Raw genomic sequence first — 23,342 nt, 5'->3', positions numbered from 1 at the left:
TATCCCATATACCTCACACCTCAGGAGGTGCACAAATACACATTCCAAGAACAATTTTCTGTTTTTGAAGAAACTGAGGCTTCAAGACTCTTCTCTTGTTTTCTATTTGTTTGTTTATTCATTTTGAATGCCAGATTGTAGCCCCCTCCCTCTCTTGTGGGATTGTAGTCATGCCCTCCTTCCCTCTCCCCCTCCCCTACTCCTCAGAAAAGGGGAGCTACCCACCCCAGCTCATTAAGTTCAATCAGGACTGAGTGTGTCCTCTTCCCCTGTGTCCTGGCATGGCAGCCCCACCAGGGGGAAGTGATCGAAAAGCAGGCAACAGAATCCCATGTCAGAGACAGACCCCATTCCCCTTACTAGGAAACCCACATGAAGCCTAAGCTGCTCATCAGCTACATCTGTGTATGAGGTCTAGCTCTGTTGTTTTTCTTCTGGAGTTCCTCCAGGTCTTTCTATCCTTTCCCCACCTTTCCACAAGACTTCTAAGTTTCACCCCATGTTTGGCTGTGAGTCTCAGCATTTGTTTTGATCCACCGATGGGTGGAGCCTCTCAGAGGACAGCTATGCTGGGATCCTCCTGTTGGCAAGCATAGCAGAGTATCATTGATAGTGTCAGGGGCTGGCTCTCTCCCATGGGTTGGGTCTCAGGTTGGACCAGGCATTGGTTGGACATTTTCTCAATCTCTTCTTTATCCTTGCACATTTTGTAGGCAGGGTAAATTTTGGGTCGAAGTTTTTGTGGGTCGGTTCGTGTTCCCCTCCGTCCACTAGGAGTCCTGTCTCGTTAGAGGGTGGCCGCTTCAGTCTTCATGACCCCTGCTACAAGGATTCTCAGCTAGAACTAACCCCCATATCCTCCCAGAAGCCTGTTCCTGTTGTAGGTCTTCAGCTTGTCATAGAGATGCCTCCAACTGTTTCTCATCTCTCTGTAGGCCCTCTGTCTTCTAGGCCCCACTCTCCCCAGGTCTGATCTCTCCCCTCATTTTCTCTCCTTGCTCCCTCTCCTATCCTGTTCCTGCTCTTTAACTGCTTCTGCTGTCTGCTCTATTTCCCCTCTGAGTGAGATTTACACATCTCCCTTGGGCCCTTCTTGCTACTTAGGTTCTTTGGGTCTGTGAACAGTAGTATGGTTATCCTGTACTATATGGCTAAAATCCACTTATAAATGACTACATACCAAGTATGTCTTTTTTGGGTTTGAGTTGCCTCACTCAGGATGATCTTTTCTAGTTCCATCCATTTGCCTGCAAATTTCAAGATGCCTTTGTTTTTAATAGCTCTGTAGTATTCCATTGTATAAATGTACCACAGTTTCTTTATCCATTCATTCTTCAGGTGAAGGACATCTAGGTTGTTTCCAGATTCTAGATATTACAAATAAAACTGCCATGAACACAGTTGAGGAACATAGTTGGTATAGTGGAGTGTCTTTTGGGTATACCCAGGAGTGGTATAGCTGGGTCTTGAGGTAGTGCTATTCCCAATTTTCTAAGGGCCATATTGATGGATCCTGGATGTAGCCCCCTCCCTCATTTCCTCCCAGTCCTACCCTCTCACCCTCTTCCCCTCCCTAGTTCATCGATAGAGGAGGTCCTCCTCCCCTACTTATCTAACCAAAGCCTATCAGATCTCATGCTGGGTATAAGATGGCATCTCAGAGTCATTTTGATTTACACTTAAAGAAATGCTCAACCTTCTTAGTCATCAAAGAAATGCAAATCTTGTCTTGTTTTCTTTTAATTTTAAGATGTATGTATTGTGTATACAATGTTTTGCTTCCATATGTGCTGGCAGGCTAGAAAAGGGCACCAGATCTCTTTATAGATGATTATGAGACGCCAGATGGTTGCTGGGAATTGAACTCAGGACCTCTGGAAGAACAGACAGGACTCTTAACCTCTGAGCCATCTCTCCAGCCTCTTGTCTTGTTTTCTTACAAGCACTCAGAACACCCCTCACAGGACTCAATTCTTAGACTGTGTTCTGACAAGGAGGGAGCTGCAGCTGCTAGTTTTTGTACACACTGATCACTCATTTCTAAACACTAGTACTTGCAGCACACTGTCCACATTCATATTTAGACCTGAGGAAGGCTTTGCCATCTCTCGGAGCCTCCCTCACAGGTGAGAAAAACTGACATTCCCTTTGGAATGAGGCGATGCCCCTTGATTTGACTGTGCCCATGTCAACAATACACGTTCACTCAGAGGATCCCTCTGCTCCCTACACCCTCTCCCTCTTTCCCATTTCTTAGATGCTCATGATGGATTTTCACAGCTCAGGGCCGGTTCACAGCAATGCTGGACACCCAACTGAGGAGAAAAAAAGCGAAACATGTGGCCTCTGGCCCCGGGTATTTGAGCTCAAAACTGGAAACAAATTGACAACCAGTAAGGACCGTCCCCCATGAGCCTCTCTCAGGCTGCTTTTATAAGCTGGGCCACCACAATAAACAGCTACCACCAGCTGCTCAGCCCACCAAGGCAGTGGCCTGTCTGCTGGAGCCAAGGAGTCTCCATCCAAAAGGGCACCCCAGCTGAGGTCTGAAAGGAGGTGGGCCAAAAAGTCTAGGTTCAATTCTTTCTGGCAGGGTGACTCTTAGCAACAAGTTTTCAAGTTTTTTCCCCCCTTGTTGAGCATTTTTTTTCTTACCCTTAAGGCAGTTATGTTAATTAGTTGGTGAACTTGCAAAGAATAATGTAATTGATTACCAGCAATGTCTAGAAGCTAGACTCCTCAGGGATCCAGTTTCACAGAACTTGCCCTCCTGCGAGAAAACGCAGGGGTTTAAGACTCCATAAATCTAAAGAAAAAATGGGAATGCACTTAGGTCCTTTGGACCCCTCAATCCTTCTCCCATTTCCTTTCAAGCAGCCAAACTTACTGCCCAGTCTTCAGAAAACCAAAGGCATATGTCCTGAACATGGTTCAAAATGATGACGCTACAGTGCTTCCATCCTGTTTCTATAATTCCTTAAAATCTCCTTGAAATTACCAACATAAAATTTCAGAGTACTAACATATAATTACCTATCTGCAGCTACTAATTGTCCCATGTTTCACACAGATGCTTACATCTGTGCTCCCTTCTTTCCATTATTTTTTATTATTTTCTTTGCCTGTATTTGTGTGCTTCTCTAGGGAATGGTCCTTTTTCTGACTGATGGGAATTCCTGATAGTCCAGCTATATCTGATTCAGGCACCACTTATTATAGCCCCCGTCCCCCACCCCCCGTGAGCACGTGCCCCAGGTAGGTGCCCTGACCCGACTTAGGTAGTGAGGAAATAAAACAAACACAGATTCATGCACAAAAAAGCTAGGGTCAGGTGGGCTGTGTGCATTCTGATGGAGGGCACCAGCTGTTGGCAGCAACCTAGAACTTTATCCCATTCATTATGACAGCACAGCACAGCAGGGAGAAGTTAGCTACCCTCCATAGGAGATCTCAGTAGGTGAGCAGTCTCGGGCTGTTATAGTCTGAGAAGAGGAAGCTGCATATGCCAGTGTTTGCATAAACTGGTCAATCATCTGTAAACACTCCTGCCTACACAGCCTGTTAACATTTGCACTCAGACCCAAGGAAGGCTCTGCCATCCCTCTGAGCCTTCACCCATACTCGAATAACTTTGCCATTCCCATGGGACTGAGGCATCAGTCCTTGACATGGCTGTGCCCATGCTAACAATACATATTCACTCAGGGCTTTCTCACCTCCCAACAAAATATGCCATGTTTTTTTCTGTAAGGAGTCTAGCTGGGAGTTTGCGTGAACGTGTGTGGGCATGTGTGTGCATATGCGCATGTGTGCTTAGTTTTAAGAAGTTTACCTATGTCTCTTAGCATAAATTGCTTAGAGTTCATCCTCTGGAATTTACTTATTTTGTTGAAACTACGGATGTATGTCTTTTTGCCACATTTTGGGAAAATTTAAGCCACTGTTATTTTGGAGTGTTTTTCTCAGCCCTACTTCCTCCTGCCCCTTCTCTCTTGGGAACCATATGATGACAAGAATGTTAGATCTTTTGCCCTAGTCCTATAGGCTCTTGGGGCTCTGTTCTCTCTTCGAATCCATTCTCTTTCTGTTGATCATGCTGAATAACTTTTTTTTCCACTTCCTAGTCCTCCCAGGTCTGCTACTTGCCCTTGTGACAACCCCTCACCTCAACCTCTCCCCCTCAAAAAAAAAAAAAAAAGAAAAAAAAAAAAAGAAAACAACAACAACAAACCAAGTTCAATTTGTGTTGCCCATACAATCACTGGAGCATGATCAAACTGGTGGCCAGTTCCTTAAAGAAAACTGAGTTTTTCCCTACCCACATCCACACCATAAGCCATCAGTTGTGGAGAGCTCTATCCTTACTACATTTTTAAGAGTTCTTTTTGATGGTTTCCTGTCTAGGCTGTTCCTTTTTTTGGGGGGTAGGAGTGAGGGTAGGGTTGTAACAGAAGCCTCATATATCCCTCTTTCTCAACTGTGCATCAGCAGTCATCAATAAACTGCAAAAGTAGCTTCCTTTCCTTTTTCAGTCAGCAGGAATATGGATCATGGACTTCCACATGGTTTCTGGTGACACCATGGACCATGGACATTCACATAGTCTCTAGCAGTAGCATGTGCCACAGACCTCAGCATGGTCTCTGGCAGCAGTAAAGATCACGAACAGCAACATAGCTCTCCAATGCAGGATTGGTCATGGATATCAACATGGCCTCAGGTGGCTGCACAGGTCACTTACATCAACATGGCCCCCAGGGTGTTGATTAATTTCTATTGTTCTACCTTCAACTTCACTGACTTCTTCCTCTGTCCTCTTTATTCCTCTATGGAGTCCATCCAGTAAGACTTATTTGATTTTGTTCATCATGTTTTTCAAGTCTAGAAAATTTCTAGTGTTTTGTGTTTACAACTTCTATTTATTTATTGATATATTGTACTTTATTTTCTTTTGGGAGTTTTTGTAATGGTTTGTTAAGTACTTTTTATAATAGGTACTTTAACCTCCTTGCCAGATAAGCCTCACTTTTGTGTCATCTTCGTGTTGTCAATTAATGGTCCTTTTCCACTAACGGTATTTTTTTTTTCTGTCCTTGGTGTGGCAAATGATCTTCTGTTTCATTCTGAACATTTTGGGACATGATAAGTCTCAGGATCCTATTAAGACTGTTTGTTTTTAGCAGGCCTCCTTTGACAACCCATCAGTCAAATACTACATCATTACTGGTAAATGGGGATAGAAGTCCATGTTCTCTTCTTGGCTGCCATTGTTAGAAACCTTGGGGAAGAAGGATGCTTTGTTTTTCTCTGATGGGGAGCACATTTCAACATCACCACTGTGCTTCATCTGGGAAGGACAGGGGTGCCTTAGTACTGTTTCCTGTGTGACTTCAATTGACATTGCACTAAGTGAAAATCCCAATGTCCTGCTTGACCTTCATGGACACCGACTTGGCACCTTGTGATTGGAGATGTGATTGAAGGCTACCATCTGGGGTGTGGTGGTAATTTTGGTTTCTTTAAAACCCAGTTATGTTCATGTTTTTGTTTTAATCCCAGGTGTGGGATGTGGGGCTGTTTCAGTTTTCCCAAAGCAGCAGACTGTTTGCCTTGTGGGGGGGTCTCTGAAAGGGGGTGGTCTTTGCCAGCTGCAGATAGTTCAGTCCTGAGGACTATGAGAGGGTATAAATGCCAGTGCCAGGGTGGGGGTGGCTCCGAGAAAGAAGGCTGCTTCCTCCCTGCTGCTCCTGGTTGCTGTTGTTGCAGTTTGACAAGAAGTTGGAGATATCCTGAAATGAAGATTGGACTTATCCCAAGGAACCTGACAAACCCAATCAGCAATAAGTAGCCAAAGAGAACTATGCCACTTCTCCCTACTAACCTTTCTCTTCCATATGGTATTGGGGTTTTGGAAGGGATTGGGGTGAATAAAATAGATTAAAAAATACTTACTAACACTGGAGAAGGTGAAAGTCCACACTTTTTACATGGTCTTCACTAACACTGTTGCGGGGTCGGGGGGAGGCTCACTACTTAGTTTTCTCTGACACCACATTAGTGTGGAAAGCAAGCATTTTAGGGATACTGTGTTGCAGCTAAGAGTTAGGCTTTTGTTCATAAGGATGAGTGGGGTGCATTTTTCCTTATGGCATTCAGCTAGAGTAGAGGGATCATTGTCTGACTAAGATGCCTCTTTCCTGGTCCTTTAGGGAGAAATTGGACTTCTCTTAGAGCTTCTTTGTCTGCAGCTTTTGGCATTTCCAGGTTGCTGGTTTCATAGCTCCACATTTAAGATACATGAAGCAAAAAGAAAACCTAAGTAATTCATTTCATGTCATTCCTCCAGCTCTGAAGTCCATAGTTATATTCTATGGTAGAAACAGGGGAGTGTGCCTTGCTAGAGTTATTAATGCTAAATGTATATATTCCCAAACAATTCATATGACATTGCTCCTTTTATGATATTACTTTATTGAACAATTGTTTAACACATTCTCTGACTCAGACACATGGTTGTCCCACAGACATTGATGATGACAAATCAGTGACATAAAGATACAATACCTGATGGTAGGTACAATAAGGAAGACACTTTCTTTTTTCAAAATGGTGGACTGAATATAAGGCTTTGGTCATTCTACCCCTAAATTATATCTCTATTTAGGAATATGTTAAAACAAAAAACAAAAAAACAAAAAACGATGGGGCTGGAGAAATGGCTCAGTGGTTAAGAGCACTGGCTGCTTGTCTAGAGGACCCAGGTTCAATTCCCAGCAGCCACATGGCGGCTCACAACTGTTTGTAACTCCAGTTACGGAAGACCTGACACCCTTACACAGACATACATGGAGGCAAAACACCAACACACATAAAATAAAAAATAAAATCATAAAAAACCCTGTGCAATATTAAATAATCAGTCAGGGGACTAACCTCTGGGAAAGGCAAAGTGGTCACTCTTGAAGCCATATACATACAAACAACAAAAACTCTCTTTCTCTCTCTCTCTCTTCCTCACTTGCCTCCCCTTCGCTCTCTATGTGTGTGTGTGTGTGAACATGGGAGGGGTTTAGGGAGGGGATATAATTGTTTGAAGGGGCTGGAGAGAAGAAAGGAAAGATAGAAGTAATGTAATTATATTCTAATTAAAAATATAAATAAATAGATTTAAAAATAACTAGGGCAATAAAGTTTAAAAATGCATATTCTTGAACAGAATAAAGTTTCCTTCCTTGTTTCTTGAGACAGGTTTTCATGTAGTCCTAACTGGCTTTGAACTTGCCGTGTAGCTAAGGCTTAGCTTTAACTCCTGATTTTTCTGCCTCTACCTCCCAAGTGCTGAAATTACAGGTGTGTGTCACTGTCCCCAGATAAAATTTATATTTAAAAATGTTCAAAGGAGTCAGACATTCCAAGAGAAAGAAAATGTGTTAAGTTAAAGGAAAGAAATATAGCCTGCTACCTCAATAGCTGAAGAATAACATGGTATGACAAAAGACTTAAAGACCCTTACTAGGTAAGTTACCAGCAATAGTGATGATGCTGACAGTTATGACCATATTAACAATAGATGGGCATTGTTTGTCCCTTGCTGTTATGCTACTCAGTTTTCTTTATAATTCAGGGGGTAACAAAAGCTTACTAGGGTTGACAGTAAAAGCTAGGGAGTTTCTAGCTATTTTCCCCCACAATTACCTCTGCCTTTATATGAAGAAGACAAAGAAAATTTGACAAAGCAGCTGAGCTTGTGGGAGAATTGGGAAGGATAAAACAGATGTGCCATCTTTCTAAAGAGGCTTGAAAAAATTAGGGGTGGAACCCATAACTTTCCATGAGGCAGAAAGCGTTCTTTTCAACCCACAGCTGCATTGCTAAGCAAGTGCCTAATTACTGAAATAAATGTTCTGTCCAACACATCCCCAGACTTTGAAGATGAACTATATTTAAACCTATCATCCACTTCTTTCACCCAGTAGTTGCAAAGCTCTTTTCAACATGAATCACTACCCCCAGGTTAATGAGAGTTAGCCCCCAAAAGCTCATACTCGAGTGAACAAAATGTCTGTTTTGGAGGCAGTCCTTTTCTTTTCTCTGCCCAGTATTCTTGGGCTTCTGTTGGGTACAGACAACACAAAGTCATAATCTTGGCCTTTTTAGCTGCATTCTGAATCAACCGGTCTTCAAAATTCTTTAGCCTCCATTTTTTTCCCCACTTAAGTGCCTAATTAGTGTTCTGGATCCTTACCCAGGCTCTCAAGCAAAGGTCTTTGAAGGACAAGGAGACCAGTCAGAAAAGAACTCAAATGTGGAACCAGAGTCTTCATTCCTTGGTTGACAAAACTCAAGCTCTTCAAACTGCCTGCCCCTGGAGTTAAAATAGATCAAGAGATACTCCGAGAGCCAAACTATGTCAGAAAAGAACTCAAATGTGGAACCAGAGTCTTCATTCCTTGGTTGACAAAACTCAAGCTCTTCAAACTGCCTGCCCCTGGAGTTAAAATAGATCAAGAGATACTCCGAGAGCCAAACTATGTGAATAGACTGCAGGCTTTTTACAAATTCTTGTTATTGTGAGAAACTAGGGCCACAGCAGGGTAAGGGAGAGATGGAAGGAAGAGGTAAGGGGAGGTAACATGGAGGCAGAGGTGGGTCTATTCAAGAGCCCCTGTGTCTTCTGGTAAGGTGCACAGTATAATGAAGGTATAACAAATAGGGTTAAAGACTCCATTAAGGCTTAGTTAGACTCAATGCTAAATGGAAAGACTGTCACATGGATTAGAGTCTATGTTATTAGATATATGTCTCCATTTCTGTCTTATCTCCCCACTTCTTTATAGTTCCCAGCACTTTGTGAAGAGTGTAAATCTAGACAGAATATGTGAGGGTGGTTGTAATGTTATGTGGCATAACATACTGGAAAATTTATTTTCCTGAACATTGAATATTTAAACAAGCATTTTAATCCCTCTATACTTTGTCTCAACATAGATAAATTGAATGAGCGACAACTTTATAGCCTCAAACCCTTTCAAGCCAACAATATCACTGAAAATATATTAATCTGATACCCTTTTATCTGGTCATTTAGCTTCTTACCCGTTGCTGCAATCTACTTCCATTTTTAGAGTGAAGAACCTAAGAGTCTACCTCCTAATATTACAAACTGAGATCCAGAAAGACTTAAAGGCCTATTCATACCAAGTCTGAAATAGCAGGCCACAGCCAGCTCCATCCTTACAGGTAAGTAAGCTATACTTAATTGTGTATGGTATACTGCTTTTGCACCCAAGGCTTTATACAAAAGCCAGCAGTGGAGGTAATGCCAAAGTAATTGTTTGACTGAAATCTACCTTCTCTGGGAGAACTGTGAATTGAAGCAGTTTCCTCAGTTTTCCTCTGAGGAAGCTGTCTTACCCTATGCAGACTCCAGCTGTCAATCATTCATCTGAAAGAGGGTGTAAGAAAGAGGAAAGACATAGGAAGGCAGATGAGCAATACGGAAACAGGGGAGACATATCCAAAGCAGAAGGGATCTAATTAGAACTACAGAATCTCAAAGATGAACAAAGTCTTTAGAATTATAGAGACAACCAAGTGACTAATCCAGATAACCTGATGACAAATCCGTATAAGCACATCGCAAGTAAAGTACAAACACCAAATGTCTTTCATAAAATAGTTTATCTGGGCACTATTGCTCACTCTTGCGATCCTTCCATTTAGGAAGATTGAGACAGCAGGATCATTGTGAGTTCAAGGCCAGCCTGGGCTACAGATTGAGGCATTGTCTGAATTCCCCCTCAAGAAAATAATCCCAGGGGCTGGAGAGATGGCTCAGAGGTTAAGAACACTGTCTGTTCTTCCAAAGGTCCTGAGTTCAATTCCCAGCAACAACATGGTGGCTCATAGCCATCTATAATAAGATCTGGTGCCCTCTTCTGGTGTTCAGGTACACATGCAAGCAGAATGCTGTATAAATAATAAATAAATAAATCTTAAAAAATCCAATATTAAAAATTTTACATATGGGGGAAGTCCAAGATGGTGGCGACCAGCACGCACCTTATCTGAAGGGCAGAGGATCCAAAACTCTGAAATTGGTGAACGGAAGGGCTGCCAAAGCCAGAACATTGACATTGAGGCTTCCTGGGTGAGAGGGGACAACCTGTGAGCTGGGATAGTTTGGATCCAGGTCACCAGTGGACATCTCCGGGGTCTGAGAGTGGTGAATATTCGACCCTTCTGCATTTCCCCTTGCCCCAAGCACTGGCCTCCCTGTTCAGCAGAGGCTGCAGTGGTTGCCCCACGCATGAGTCTCTGATCTCGAGGCTTGGTGACTGAGACTGCAGAGGCTGCTGCCCCAAGCACGGGTCTTACTGTGGCTGACCCAAGCACAAGCCTCCATGCTTGATGACTGAGGTCCCAAGTATGGGTCTCCCTTCCCAGAAGCCAAACAGCAGACACTGCTGAGCTGACAGTTCTCCTACAGTTTCATTTGCCCCTGGGGGCCCAGTCTCAGAGTAGAGAACAGGGGGATTCCTGTGTTTTATCCATAGGTCTTGTGAGCCAATGAGTGTGCCTTCAAGTGAGTGTGTGCAGAGCCCCAGATCCAGGGACCTTCTCCTCTAGCAGCCAAAAAAACTGATCCCTCCCCCACACCCCTACTGTTAGCAACATAGGGATCCTTGGGACAGCATTCTTAACATTGAAGGCCCTATTTTGTGGGTCTCCCACTGGAGTCCAGGCAAACAATTCCTAGAGCTAAGATGGTGCAACCTAGACAGATCTGAAGACCTGGAGGACAGTAAGTGGTCCTTTGAACCATTGAGCCATTCATGGCACCTGCACATGCACATTGTGTCTGTGAATGGCACCAGTATCCCCACCTGTGCTTACTTTCCCATACAGGCATCTACAAACTCTAGCACCCTATCTTTCATGGCGCACTTCATGCACATTCTCACACTTGTGCACATGGGCCTGCAATTTTCCTCCCTTAGCTACAGCTGAAACACCAACATCTACTTTCAAACTGGTGGCTCTCTCTCATTCCTGAAGAATACTTCAGACTCCAGAGACAGACAGACCCAGCCTGAAGTACAGACTCCAGGAACAAACAGTAAAGGTTATGGATTAGCAGATGGCTAGAGACTGATGTAAGAACACATCTGACAAAAATCAAGACATCATGGCTTCACTAGCAACCCAAAATTCAATGGATACTTTAATTCATGGGAAACACAGGATCTCAAATCTATGTGTATCCAGTTATTAGAGGCACATAAAGAGGAAATGAATAAAGAGCTCAAGAAATACTGGTAAATACAGCCAAACAAATAGAGGCACAGGTAAAGGCACAAGTAGAGGTATACAGAGAGGAAACGAACAAAAAAGTAGAGGCCATCATGAAAAGACAGGAATCCACATTCAAACAGATGAAGGAAATAGTGCAAGACATGAAAACAGAATTAGAATCAATAAAGAAAACACAAACAGAGAAAACTCAGGAGCTGGAGAACTTAGAGAAAAGATCAGGAAACACAAAGGTAAGTATCACTAACAGAATATAAGAGATGGAAGAGAGAATCTCAGGCACTGAAGATACAATTGCAGAAATTGATATATCTTTCAAAGAAAAAATAAAATCAGAAAAATTCTAAACACAAAACATCCAAGAAATCAAGGACACCACAAAAAGACTAAATTTAAGAATAATAAGAATAGATTATAAAATAAAATAAAAAGAAGATTACAGGCCCAAAGGTCCAGAAAATATTTTCAAGAAAATCATAGAAGAAAAATTTCTTAACTTAAAGAAAGAGATGTCCATAAACATACAAGGGGCCTACAGAACACCAAATAGACTAGACCAGAAAAGAAACTCCTCATATCACATAATAGTCAAAACACTAAATCTACAGAACAAAGAAGAGATATTAAAAGCAGCAAGGGAACAAGGCCAAGTAACATATGAAGGTAGACCTATTAGAATCACACCAGATTTTCCATCAGAAACTAGGAAAGCCAGAAGGACCAGGCAGATGTCATGCAGACTCTAAGAGACCACAGATGCCAACCCAAACTACTCTACCCAGAAAAGCTTTCAATCAACATAGATGGAGAAAACAAAATATTGCATGACAAAACTAAACTTAAATATCTACACAGCAACCCAGCCCTACAGAAGATACTAGAAGGAAAATTCCAATCTAACAAAATCAACACCCAAGAAAACACAGGATACAGATAACTTCACAACAAAAAATTAAAAGAAAACAAGCATAGAAAAACAGTAACACTACCAACTCCACAATAAAAGGAACTACATTCATTGGTCACATCAACGAACTCAAGTGTCCAATAAAAAGACACAGACTAACAGAAAGTTTGCGGAAACAAGATCCAACATTTTGCTGCATCCAAGAAACACACCTCTGTAACAAAGATAAACACTACCTCAGAGTAAAGGGCTGGAAAAAGATTTTTCTAGCAAACCAACACAGAAAACAAGCTGGAGTAGCTATCATAATATCCAATAAAACAGACTTTCAACCAAAATTAATCACAAAAGATGAGGAGGGACACTTCATTTTTATCAAAGGAAAAATACACCAAGAGGACATCACAATCCTGAACATCTATGCCCCAAATACTAGAGCACCTGCATTTGTAAATGAAACATTATTAAAGCTTAAATCACACATCGATCCCAACACCTTAATAGTGGGAGACTTCAACACTCCACTCTCACCAAGGGACAGACCATCTAGACAAAAACTAAGTAGGGAAATAATGACACTTACAGAGGTCCTAAATCAAATGTACTTAATAAATGTCTCCAGAACTTTTCACCCAAACTCAAAAGAGTATATATAGCTTCTTCTCAGCACTTCATGGAACCGTCTCCATAATTGACCATATAGTCAGGCACAAAGCAAGCCTCAACAAATTCAACAAGATTGAAATAATCCTTTGTATCATATCAGACCACCATGGTCTAAAAATATACCTCAACCATAACAGAAATAACAAAAAGCCTGTATACACATGGAAACTAAACAACTCTCTACTCAATGACAGCTTGGTCAGGGAAGAAATGAAAAAAAGAAATTATAGACTTTCTAAAATTCAATGAAAATGAAGGCATAACTTACTCAAACTTATGGGACACAATAAAAGCAGTGTTAAGAGGAAAGTTCATAGCACTAAGTGCCTCCAGAAAAAAGTATGAGACATCTCATACAAGCAACTTAACAACACACATAAAAGCCTGAGGGGGGGGGGAAGAAGCAGACACACCCAACAGGCGTAGACAAATGGAAATAATCAAACTTAGAACTGAAATCACTGAATTGGAAACAAAGAAAACAATTCAAAGAATCAATGAAACCAAGAGCTATTTTTTTTTGAGAAAATAAAAAGATGGATAAACCCTTAGCCAAACTAACTAAAAGGCAGAGAGAAACTATCCAAATCAGCAAAATCAGAAACGAAAAATAGGATATAACAACAGACAACTGAGGAAATACAATCATTAGGACTTACTACAAAAGCCTATATACCACAAATTTTGAAAATCTAAATGAAATGTACAATTTTCTTAATAGATTCCATTTGACAAAACTAAATCAAGATCAAGTAAATAGATCAAATAATACTATATCCCCCAGGGAAATAGAAGCAGTCATCAAAAATTTGCCTTCCAAAAAAGCTCAGGGCCAGATGGTTTCAGTGAAGAATTCTACCAGACCTTCAAAGAACAGCTAACTCCAGTTCTCTTCAAACTATTCCACAAAATAGAAACAGAAGGAACATTACCAAACTTATTCTTTGAGGTCACATTCACCTTGATACATACACCACACAAAGATCCAACAAAAGAAGAGAACTTCAGACCTATCTCTCTTAGGAACATTGATGCTAAAATCCTTAATAAAATATTTGCAAACTGAATCCAAGAACACATAACAGATATCATCCACTATGACCAAGTAGGCTTCATCCCAGGTGTGCAGGGGTGGTTCAATATATGGAAATCCATCAATGTAATCCACCATATAAACAAACTGAAGGAGAAAAACCACATGATCATCTTCTTAGATGTCGAAAAAGCATTTGACAAATTCCAACACCCATTCATGTTTAAAGTCTTGAAGAGATCAGGGATACAACGCACATACTTAAACATAGTAAATGCAATATACAGCAAGCCCATAGCTAACATCAAACTAAATGGTGAGAAACTTAAATCAGTCCCAATGAAATCAGGGTCAAGGCAAGGCTGCCCACTCTCTCTGTATCTCTTCAATATAGTACTTGAAGTCCTTGCTAGAGCAGTAAGACAACTAAAGGACATCAAGGGCATACAAATCGGAAAGGAAGAAATCAAAGTATCACTGTTTGCAGATTATATGATAGTCTACATGAGCGACCCCAGAAATTCTACCAGAGAACTCCTGAAGCTGATAAACACCTTCAGCATAGTGGCTGGATATAAAATTAACTAAAAGAAAAATCAGTAACCCTCCTGTATAGGAAAGAAAAAAAAGCACTGAGAAAGAAATTAGGGAAACTACACCCTTCACAATAGCCACAAATAACATAAAGTACATTGGTGTTACTCTAACTAAGCAAGTAAATGACCTGTTTGAAAAAAAATTTCAAGTCTCTGAAGAAGTTGATTGAAGAAGATATCAGAAGATGGAAAGATCTTCCATGCTCATGCATCAGTAGGATCAACATAGTGAAAATGCCCATCTTACCAAAAGCAATCTACAGATTCAATGCAATTCCCATTAAAATCCAACACAATTCTTTACAGAACTTAAAAGAACAATTCTCAATTTCATATAGAAAAACAAACAAACAAAAAAAACCCAGAATTGCTAAAACAGTCCTGTAGAACAACCGATCATCTGGAGGTATCTCCATCCCTGATCTCAAGCTGTACTACAGAGCAATAGTAATAAAAACTGTATGGTACTGGCACAGAAACAGAATGGTAGATCAATGGAATAGAGCAGAAGACCCAGAACCACACACCTACGGATACTTGATTTTTGACAAGAAAGCCAAAACCACACAGTAGAAAAACGATATCATCTTCAACAAATGGTGCTACTCTAACTGGAGGTCTACATGGAGAAAAATGCAAATAGATCACCCTGCACAAAATTAAAGTTCAAGTGGATCAAAGACCTCAATATAAAAGCAGAGACAATAAACCTGTTAGAAGAAAAAGTGGGGAAGAGCCTTGAACTCATCGGCACAGGAAGTAACTTCCTGAACAGAAAACCAACAGCACAGGCTCTAAGATCAACAATCAATAAATGAGACCTCATGAAACCGAAAAGCTTCTGTAAAACAAAGGGCACTGTTATCAGAACAAAATGGCAACTTACAGATTGGAAAAGGATCTTCACCAACCCTATATCTGACAGAGGGCTAGTATCCAGAATGTACAAAGAACTCAAGAAGTTGAAAAGCAACAAATCAAGTAAAAAATGGGGTACAGAGCTAAGCAGAGAATTCTCAATAGTGGAATATCGAATGGCAGAGAACACGTAAAGAAATGCTCAATATCCTTAGTCATCAGGGAAATGAAAATCAAAACTGCTCTGAGATTCCATTTTACACCTGTCAGAATGGCTAACATCAAAAACTCAAGTGATTACACATGCTGGAGAGGTTGTGGAGAAAGGGGAACCCTCCTCCATTGCTAGTGGGAATGTAAACTTGTACAACCACTTTGAGGCAATCTGGCACTTTCTCAGATAATTAGGAATACTGCTACATCAAGACCCAGCTATACCACTCCTAGTCATATAACCAAAATATACTCAAGAATACAACAAGAACATTTGCTCAATCATGTTAGTAGCAGCTTTATTCACAATAACCAGAATATGAACACAACCGAGATGTCCTGCAACTGAGGAATGGATACAGAAATTGTGGTACATTTACAAGTGGAATACTACTCAGCAATCAAAAACAAGGAAATTATGAAATTTGCAGGAAAATGGTGGGAACTAGAAAAGATCATCCTGAATATCCCAGAAGCAGAAAGACACACATGGTGTATACTCACTCATAAGTGGATATTTGACATATAATATAGAATAAACATACTAAAATCTGTACACCTAAAGAAGCTAAGCTAGAAGGAGGACCTTGGGTAAAATGATCAATCTTCATTCAGAAAGGCAAACAGGATTGATATTGGAAGAGGGAGAAAACAGGGAACAAGACAGGAACCTACCACAGAGGGCTTCTGAAAGACTCTACCCAGCATGGTATTAAAGCAGATGCTGAGACTCATAGCCAAACTTTGGGCAGAGTTCAGAGAATCTTATGAAGGAAGGGGGAGGTGAAAGATCTGGAGGGGACTGGAGCGCCACAAGGAGAGCAACAGAACCAAAAAATCTGGGCCTAGAGATCTTTTCTGAGACTGTTACTCAAACTAAGAACCATGCATGGAGATAACCTAGAACCCCTGCACAGATGTAGCCCATGTCAGCTCAGTATCCAAGTGGGTTTCCCAGTAAGAGGAACAGGGAATGTCTCTGACATTCACTCAGTGGCTGGCTCTTTGATCATCGCCCCCTGAGGGGGAAGCAGCATTATTTGGCCACAAAGTAAAACAATGCAGCCAGTCCTGATGAGACCTGATAGGCTAGGGTCAGAGGGAAGGAGAGGAGGACCTCTCCTTTCAGTGGACTAGGGGAGGGGCATGGGAGGAGAAGAGGGAGAGATGGTAGGATTGGGAGAGGAAGAGGAAGGTGTCTACAGCTGGGATACAAATTGAATAAATTGTAATAGGTAAAAAATAAAATATGAAAAAAAACCCAAAAAATTTACATTTTAGCTAACAGAATCAATGATATATAAAAAGGGATAAAGCATCATGACCAAGGAAGATTTATTCCAGAAACACAGCTATTTCACCATCTAAAAATTAACCAACAGAGGATATACTTAGACTAATAATGAAAAAACATGTAACTAAGTCACTAGATGAAGAAAAAGACATGTGACAAAATTCAATATCTGTTCATGGTCAAAAGAACTCTCAGCAACCTGCAAACAGAAGGAAATTCTTCCAATCTGACAAAGCCAACTATTTAAAACCCACAACTAACATTATGTTTTATAATGAAAGACTGAATGAAAACTTACATAATAGATTAGGGACAAAACAAGGGCACCTGTTTTTTTCTTCTATTTATAACACTTTCTTAGTGGTTCTTGCTAGTGTACTAAGAAGACAAAGGCATAGATAATATACTGACAGGAAATGACAAATTACCAAAAAAAGAAATGAAAAATTAAAACTGTATTTATAGACAATATCCTCCTAAGGAGTTCAAGGCACTCTACTAAGAAGCCATTAGAACTAGTAAATGAGTCACATCAGATCCCATGCCAAGTCAACATGCAAAACCAAATTATATTATATATACTAGCAATGAATACTTAAAAATTGAAATGACAATATCTTTTTAAAATATCACAAAATGCAATGTTGAGCTAGAGACATATTTCAGTGACATAACCCTTTCTTAGCTTGAAGAAGACACTAGGCTCAGACCCCTCAGAACCACAAAAATATGTGCAATAATACTGCTGATGTAATGATGTATGTCTGTTACCCCAAGATTTTGGGTGCTGAGGTAGGAAGATTGTGAGTTCATTACATAGAACACCCTATCTCAAAATAAATTGAGTTATGAATAAACTTGATAAATGACAGGATCAATACACTGAAAACAAGTCACAAAATGTTAATGAGAGATAGTAAAATACATGTAAATAACTGGAGACACACACTTTGCTTTGGGGCCTGAAACATCACATCTCTTTAAACAGTCCTGATGATACAATGTGAGCATAAATTCAAATTTATCAAAGTTGATGTTTATTTTTTAGAACTTGCCAAGCTGACTCTCAAATTTAAATGTAAATGAAAGTGACATAAAATTACAGATTTTTTTTAGAGTATTGCTTAAATACTAATTTAATAGCCTAGCCTGGCCTTGAACTCTTCATCTTCCTGCCTAACTTCCTATATTCTAGGATTATTAGCCCACCCCACCACTCCTGGAAGAGAAAATAATTTTGATACAATTGGAAGACTTAAATTACCTGATTACAAGACAATTACAATCATTAAGAAAACTTATTATTGGTATAAAGGTAAACATATAGAATAAAATTGAGAGTTAATTAATGGTTCCATGTATGTATCACTGATATTTTTGATAGAAATGCCAAGACAATTAAACATAGAAAGAACACTTTTCTTTTTATGTAATTTATGAAGAATTAACTGGATGTCTACATTGAAAAGAATGAATACATAGAACATAATATAGAATATTGAAGAATAAATATCTACCTTATACAATATCTTAAACTTGACTTAGGGTGGTTCATAGATATAAAAATAAAAACTAAAATTACAAAATATAAAAGAAACTCATGTTGATCTTAGCTTAGACCAATATTTTCTTTGTTTAAAATTTTAACGTATTTTTTACCTGCATGTATGTCTATGCCTGTATGTCCATGCCTATTGTCTGGAGAGGTCAGAAGAGGGCACCACATCTCTTGGAAATGGAGTTACAGATACTTGTAAGCTACCTTGTGTGTGCTGGGAATCAAATCCAGGTCCTCTGGAAGAGCAGCAAATACTCTTAACTGGTGAGCCATGATAAAATTTCTTTAAAAAGGACATAAAGACACCTTTGGAGAATTAAAACAAAAGCCAAACAAGAGTGGGAGAAAAAAAATTTACCAGTCATATTTCTGATAAAAGACTCATTTTTGGTATGTCTCTGTGTGTCTCTCCCTGTGTAGTGTGAAAACTCAAAAATTAGAAATTAAGCCCAGCAAGATGGCTCAGTGGGCAATGTGCTTGCTGCCAAACCTGGGTTCAAAATCTGGAACCTACATGGTAGAAAGAGAGTACTGACTCCTACAATTTGTCTTCTGACCTCCACTCACACACCCTTGTAGGCATGCACCCATCTACACAAGCCCCACTTACGAACAAATAAACAAAATGCACTAAAAATATAGAACAACTCAATTTGAAATTAGCAAAAGGGGACTGGAGAGATGGCCCAGCAGTTAAGAGCACTGGCTGCTTATTCAGATGGACCCAAGTTCAATTCCCAGCATCCACAACAGTCTATAACTACAGTCTTAGCAGATTTGGCAGCCTCACTCAGACATATATGCAGAAAAAAAATCACATAAAAATAAATAAATATTTAAAAAGTGAAAATGAACAAAGGATAGAGTGTAGTGGCATATATCTATTATTCCAGCACCTGGGAGGCTTAGGGACAAGTTTGGGCCCAACCGAGGCTACATAGTGAGTTCCAGGCTTGTCTGAGGTACACAGTGAGAACTTGTCTCAGTTTTTAAAAATGTCCAAAGTGGCTGGCGGGATGGTTCTACTGGTTAAGAGCACTTGTTGCTCTTGGAGTGGACCTGGGTTCAGTTCCCATCACTCACATGCTGGCATACAACTATCCATAATGCCAGTTCTGGGAGTTCCAACACTTGTGATACCTACCATCTTCTAACCTCTGAGGATACCAGGTACATATGTGGTGCATGCAAATCTATTTATAGCTATATATCGAAACACTTATTCACATAAAATAAATAAAAAATTAAATTGTACAAAAGATATGAAGACACGCTTCACCAAAGAAGATATATAGTTAAAATACAAGATATTTGGTATCATTGGTCACTGGAGAAATTCAAACTAAAACCCACAAAGAGGCTACTACACACTGGTTAGAACATCTAACATTTTCAAAACTCACCATTCCCAATACTGAAGAGGCTTTAGAAGTTCTAGTGTTCTCAGTTGCATTCCCATGGTTGTTGAGGATGTAACATGGTGTAGTTCCTCAAATAGTTAAACACAGTCATAACAACCCAAAAGAAATAAAAATGTATGTCCATGTCAAGATTTGTACATGAAGCTGGCTCACATCTGGAATCCCAGCATGTGGGATTCTGAGGCAGGCTACTATGAATGTAAGCCTGGATTACAGAAACAGAATGACAGCTTGTTGTAAAAAAAAAAATGGAGAGAACAGAGAAGAAAGAAGACAGAAGAGAAGAGAAGAGGAGAGGAGAGAGAACTTTGTATATGGATATTAATCATAATTACATTTGTAATAGTAAAAAAAAACCCTTCAAATGTACATCAGTATGTACATGGATAAGTGAATTGTGGTATATTTATGCCAAAAAATACTACTCAGAAAAATAGAGTGAACTGTTAATTTATGGTGACAGAAAGAAGTACAGTGGCTGGCGAGAGGTCTTATTATAGTGATGGCAAGCATACATATCACCTCCAAAGACCTCTTGCCAAGCACTGTACTTTAAATATGGCTATTTATGTTTATGTCAATCACGATTCAGAGAAACTGTTTTTGAGATATAACAGTTTCCTACTATGTATTTTTACAATTAAAAAAAAATTGGGAAATAGGGCAGTGAAGGAAACACATCTCTAATTCCAATCACTCAGTAGCATATGGTTTAATAGGATATGCATTTTTACACATATATCTTCATGTGTATCAGATTTTTACACATATATCTTCATTATTTTGTTAAAGACAGTATATGAATGGTACATGCTATTTATGAAACTTTTAAATTTTATGCATGTTTTAGAGATCTTTCCATAATAATAAAATTCAATACTACTACTTCAAAATGAAGCTGGAAGGAATTACAGAAGGGAAGAAGGCAAGTGGGCAGGCAGGCAAGCAGGAGGGAAGGAAGGGAGGGGAATGGAAGAATGGAAGGATGGAGGGAGAGATGTAGGGATAGAGGGAGGGTGGAGAGGAGGAAGTAGAAACTACTAAAGCATGTTGGAACACAGAAAGATATCAAAACCGTATTCAGTGAAAGAAGCCAACTGTGGCCTAAACTATATGTTTTATTATACAATTCCAGCTATGAAACCTCTAGGAGATACAGAATCATCAAGTGATAAAAAGAACATCAGTGGCTGGGAATGAATAGATAGCTCAGAGGGTAGCAAATACCAGATTTACACATTTGCACTCTCAGTATTCAGTAATCCCAGCACTCCTGCAGTGAGATGGGAGACTCACTCCTGCAGTGAGAAAAGAGAACTGCCATGGGCCAGCCAGAATACACTGCAGGAGAAACAAGGGAGACTTCACCTAACAAGGTAGTAGGGAAACCAACTCCAGGAAGTTCTCTGACTTCTCCTCATGGCATGGCACAGAGGAACACTCACTCACAAATAAACAGATGATCAAACAAAAATATAAACACTGAAAGACAATCATCTCCTGTGAATGTTGTAGGAGAGGAAGGAGCAGAGAATTGGGTAAAAATGAGAACTATTTGAAAAAAAGAGGAAAATTTGAGGGGTGATGCCTATGCCCATGACTTTGATTATGGTGGTAGGTTTTTGGTTTGCACAGATGTCAAAACTCATCAAATTGTACACTTGAAATATGTGTGTTTGCTGTATGTTAATATTTCCTCAATAAAGGGTTGAAGAAAACCACAAAATTACAAATGAGGAAATTGAAGGTTAGAGAGGGTACAAACTATTTAAGGACACACAGCAAGTCCATGGCTGAGCCTGGACTAAAAACCTTACTTTTGGACTCCCAGTCTGATGTTGCTTTCCCCACATCACAGTGCTTGATGGGCTCTTGGTATGACAGCTGTCCTCAGATCTTTTCTTTTGTCCCATCCTTCTGAGTCTCTCTCATCTGGTGTTCATGGGAAGTCACTGGTATTTCCCCACCTCTGCTCCGGGCCTGCTCTTGTCTTTTCACCCACTTTGTCATTCACTATGACCTCTTTTCCCTAAGACATCAAGTGAATCCTAAATTGCCTTAACTGTGAGCTCACTTGTCTCTTGGGGTATTCGTCCAGTGCTCAATTAGGTGATGACTCTATGGCCTTGGTACTCCTGGACTTTAGGGCAGTGCTTTCCAGCCTAGATATATGTCAAAGTCTCCACTGCCTCACTTCTGAGATCCCTGTTCCATATCACTAGGAAGCAAAAGGAAAGGCTGATTGGTCAGTCATTCCCTGCTGTTTACAGATGACACAGGTCCCACACTTTGTTCATAGCCAAGTAGGAACAATGTCTCAGTGCTCCTCTTGTACCAGGTCCTTTCTTCTCCTTCCGTGTCTGGCCTTCTCCACATTAGCACCCCTGCCTTATAATCTCTAAGTGCTGGCTTGGAGGTCTCATCCTGAGCAGACTCCTGTAGAGCAGAAGGAATCTAAGTATTGTTGGATTGGGTTTGTCAATGGTGCCTAAAACTCACCAGGTGCCTGCTTCCTGCCAGGTTAGGAAATCTCTACAGCCTTTGGAAACATGTGGCTCCTCCAACACACTTTCCAACACAACGCTCCAAATTTCTAAGTTCTATATTATGGTTTGAATATATATCATGTTATTTATTGCATAAACTCATGTTTTAAATACTTGTTTCCCAGCTGCTGGTGCTACTTGGGGAGGTTTCAGAAACTGAGGTGATATGGCCAAGTTGGAGGAAGTGGGCCACTGGGGGCAGACCTTTGAGGGCATATTAGCCCTGGCCTCTTCCTGTCTCATGCCTTTGTTTCTTGTCCTGCTACGGTTCTAACTGAACTGTCCCAACGTGCCTTCCCTGTTGTGATGGACTGAGGCTTCTGAGGCCACGAGCCATAAAACACTTTCCTTCTTTAAGCTCTTCTGCTCTGCATTCCGTAACTGATGTATGCTGCTCTCAGGATGTACCAATGCCTCTATAGAAGTATGAATGAGAAAAAAATTGCCAAGATGTCTGTGCACCCTTAGACCGTAACTGGATTGGGCCTTGTCCTAACCTTTGAGTACACTGCCAAACTACAGAAGCAGCCAGCTTTGGAGAGTGGACTCTAGCACTTAGCCGCAATGAGTGGGGTGATCTCTTTGCTTACAGAATCAACTCTCTTTGTACTTGTAGTTTAGTGTTGGGGGAGGGGAAACCTGGAATGGTATGCCTGGGGCAGATGACAAAGTAATCTGTCTAGGAAGACTAGCTGCCAGGATCGATATGACTTTGATGTTCACAACTGAGCCAGGAATTCATATTGACTGTAGGTTTATGGCCTGCTGTTATGATGTCATGAAACATCAAAGTCCAGAGAAAATCCTAAGAGGTCACTTAGGCTATGCTCTTGACCCCTAACACACCTGGACTCCTTGTTAGAGCGGAGGGATGCAGTTAGGGAAGGAAGACAGAATGGTTGGAGAGAATATGGCCTGAGTTCAAGAGATATTGTCC

The 23,342-nt window shown here is 40.4% G+C and overlaps 1 protein-coding gene across 1 annotated transcript in view; it reads right to left on the bottom strand.

The window, feature by feature from the left end:
* Positions 1-23,342, bottom strand: part of Slc16a2 (solute carrier family 16 member 2) — a 148,668-nt gene that overhangs the window by 30,287 nt on the left and 95,039 nt on the right. The gene's annotated exons all lie outside the window — the stretch shown is intronic.

Source organism: Meriones unguiculatus, chromosome X (assembly GCF_030254825.1).
Source record: "Meriones unguiculatus strain TT.TT164.6M chromosome X, Bangor_MerUng_6.1, whole genome shotgun sequence".
NCBI classification, from domain to species: Eukaryota; Metazoa; Chordata; class Mammalia; order Rodentia; family Muridae; genus Meriones; species Meriones unguiculatus.
Note: the sequence above shows the minus strand (reverse complement) of the source record. Positions and strands in the feature narration are given on the sequence as shown.